Source organism: Etheostoma cragini, chromosome 16 (assembly GCF_013103735.1).
Source record: "Etheostoma cragini isolate CJK2018 chromosome 16, CSU_Ecrag_1.0, whole genome shotgun sequence".
Lineage (NCBI taxonomy): Eukaryota > Metazoa > Chordata > Actinopteri > Perciformes > Percidae > Etheostoma > Etheostoma cragini.
This window is the reverse complement of record NC_048422.1, coordinates 17,887,910-17,891,995: the sequence shown is the minus strand read 5'-3', so window position 1 is coordinate 17,891,995 and position 4,086 is coordinate 17,887,910.

Genomic DNA, 4,086 nt, shown 5'->3' with positions numbered 1-4,086 from the left:
CAAACCCATGGGTGGGAGACCGCAGCTGCGGGCCTGCTGCTGCTGCTGCTTTCATGTGCGAGCTGAAATATCGGAAAATACGAGCTTACTCCGTTAGCGATTCGTGACAATACCTTAAAATAAATGTAAAAACGACCCTTTTGATTTGTTGATATTTAGTGAATTTGCTATTCGCTTTCTTGCCGAGAGAGACGATTAATACCACTCATATGTGTCCGTTAAATCTAAAAAGAAAACGAATCAGAGGCTAACGATACAGGTGTTGTCGGTTAACGTCCACTCATCTGATTGGAAACAGCTCTCCTGGCTCTGTGTGTTAGTAACAAAATCCACCTACCAGCACATGTTATGCTCACGAATTAACACGTTACGTCGAGTTTATTCATATAACTTTACATTTACACAATTATCTGTGATGGTTAGATTTACCATAGCATGTACATTTCATGAAAGGAGGACGGTAACGTTAAGTAGGTCAGCGTCAGCACGTCAGCAGCATGGACTGCATGTTATTCTATGCTCAGCAGTCATCACACCTGACGTTGTTATCAGCACACTGTCTCCATCTAGTGCTTTGGAGGTGAAGGTACACTAATAAATTCATTTTTAAAACATTTCCATAACAAACACTCAGATACCAGTTAATTAGGTACACCATGCAGTCTAATGCAACAGTCCTGCAATACAAAATATAATAAAGGTTATTATTGAGTGAATAGTGTACATTCACAGTATTTTTATCCAATTCTTCCGTAAATTTCCCGTCACTTAAAACTTCTGCATACTTTCACCTACAAAAACCATTCCAGTCTCAAAATATTCACCTCTTTGTGGACATGTGTGCATTTATTCAACTTTTATTCACTATATTATATAGATTTTAAAATACTAGGCTTTTTCTTTATACTGTTTTTTTGAGTGGTGCAATCTTTAAATGCTCTTCATAGTATAGCGTTTTCAAAAAAAGGGACAGAATGCCACTTTTTTGACAGAAATGGCATAGTATAGTATGTCGAAAAAAATGACAAATCCTACTCTTCTTCTACTTTTAAATGCTATCCCTGCCACATACTTTTTCATTAAACATAAATGAAATTGTCTTATTTTGTCATACTAAACTTTTTTCAAATCATTTTCTCAAAATACTATGCTATCACTGTTTTATGACTTTTTTTATTACTTTTTTGACATATTCAACTATGACTTTTTCCGACATACTATACTATGACTTCTAAAAAAAGAAATTTCATCATACTATACTATGACTTTTTATATCATTTTTTTGCAAACTGTACCATGACTTTTTTAATTGTTTTTCAACATGCTATTTTATGAGTTGTTTTATCATTTTTTTCGACATACTCAACTATGACTTTTTTTCAACATCCTAAACTATGATAATCACTTTTTTGACGTGCTATACTATTCCTTTTTTTTGTCTTTTTTTCAAATTGCTATACAATGATTTTTTATCACTTTTATTGACATACTAAGCTATGACTATATTGCCTGCCTTTTTGTCACTTTTTTTTGAAAATGCTATTTTCGACATACTGTACTAGGACTTTTCTCACCAACTACACCATGACGTTTTATCACTTTTATGTCCTACTGTACATTGACTTTTTTTTCAAACTTTTTATCATTTGTTTTGACATGCATACTATGACCATTTTTTACATGCCATACCAAATGTTTTTCATTTTATTATACTATGACATACTATTCTATGACTTTTTTGTCATTTTTTTTTTTTAATGCTAAACTATGACCTTCCCCCCCGTACAGCTTGTGGACAGCAAGTTGTCCCTTCAGTGCTTAACATGTTGTAACAACAGAGTGAAGAAACTGGAATTCAAAACAAATTAAAAATACTTATTTTGTCATACAACACTATGACTTTTTTGACATGCTAAACTATGATTTTCAAAACTATGCCATGATTTTTTTTTTTTCATTTTTTCAACATACTATACTATGCCATTTTTTGTCACTTTTTTCAAAATGCTATACTATGATTTTTTTGACATGGTATATCATGATTTTTTTAATCAATTATTTTTGACATATTATACACGTTTTTTTAGTAAAGTTTTTTTCAAAATGGCATACTATGACCTTTTTTTGACACGCTATTCTATGATGTTTTTATCACTTTTTATGATGTTCCAGGCTATGACTGGCAGCAGCTCAGTCCATAGGTAGCCCGGTTGGAGACAGGAGTGTTGCTGGTTCACGTCCCCCTTGCGGCTCGATATACGGAGTGTGGACTAGTAATGCGCAAGGAGCCACTTCTGTGTGGGATTTGTTGAAAAAAACAGAAAGAACAAACTTTGTTTGAGGTTAGATTATTTATTTTGTTGTACTATACAAATACTTTGTTGAACATGCTTTACTGGGACTTTTTTATCACTTTTTTCAAAATACTTTACTAGGACTTTTTTAGTTATACCATGACTTTTTAAAAACTTTTTGAGACACTATACTATGCCTTTTTGTCACTTTTTCAACATCCTGAGCCATGACATTTTATCACTTTTTTGACATACTATACTAAGCCTTTAGTGTCACTCTTCTTCTTCATTTTTTTGATCATGTTTTTCATCATGCTATGCTATGAGTCACAGTAGCTCAGTCCACAAGGGTTTGGTTCAAAAACTGGAAGGTTGCTGGTTCAAGTCCCTGTATGACTCATGGCCTGCGAGATACCACTTCGATGTGTAGCAATAACAGAGTGAAAAAAATGAGAACATCTCCATTGTGGATACATTAAAAGTACTTACTTTTGCATACTGTGATTTTTTTTTTTACATGCATCTGACAGTTTTTATCCTTTTTTTTAACACGCTACACTATCACTTTTTTCGACATGCTAGTCTGTGAGTTTTTTTTATCACTTTTTTTGACATAGTCAACCCTCACTGTTTTTTTTACATACTATATTATGACTTCTTTCAACACATTGTACTATGACTTTTTTTAATCATTTTTTTCACATACTATACTATGATTTAAAAAAAAAAGTTTTAACATACTCTCCTACGCCTTTTTGGTCACTTTTTTCATAATGCCATACTATGACTGTTTTTGACACACTATACTATGACTTTTTTCGACATACTATACTAAGACCTTTTTTGACAACTATGCAGTGACTTTTTTATCTCTTTTTTCAACAAACTATTGTGACTTTTTTCAACAAACTATACTATGACTTTTTTTCAATCACATTTTCATTAGACTATACTTTGACTTTTCATCACTTTTTTGAAACCTATACCATGACCTTTTTTTCAACATACTGTAGCCTACTATCACTTTTTTGACATATTACGTGTACGCCTTTTTTGTTACTTTTTTCAACAAACTATACTTTGACTGTTTCATCACTTTTTTCAACATTGTATAGAATAAAAGTTTTTTTTTAATCACTTTTTTGCTATACTATACTAGGATTTTTAGACACACTATACTGTCTTTTTCACGACTCTTCTCGTATTATAATCTTTTTGTCACATTTTTATTGTAATATACAAAGACGTTTTATGACGTACTATACTCTGACTATTTAATGGCTTTTTTGACATACTATACTATTGCTTTTTTCGACTACAGAACGTGGTACTGTGGCTCTGTGGTTAGGACTGCTGAAACCAGCACCAACAAGTAGGCACTGCAGAGTCTGACCCTTAGATCGATTACCAGTCCGGCCCGGGCCAATTCAGTGTTACTGTTTGGATCCAACTGTACGACCAACTTTACGGTGCAGTCTGTTGTGCTGATTGAACAATATTGATCAGACTCAGAGTGCTGAAGCCTCAAATATTTTCAGATGACCTTTTAAATACATTTCTGCACAGAAGTGAGGACAGTGGATTTAGTTTCCCATCACTTACATTAAAAGTTCATTAAAAAGAATCTCTTCATGGACCAGAATGAACAAGAGGAAAATTTTTAGGATGCATCTGACTTTTTTTTTAACTAACAGGAAAGTTAGTAATCAAGCAGAGTCAGCACAAGCCCACCATGTGTTTTATTAAATTAAAAAAAATAATTGAAAGCACCTGTGTTAATGGACCACTTTCT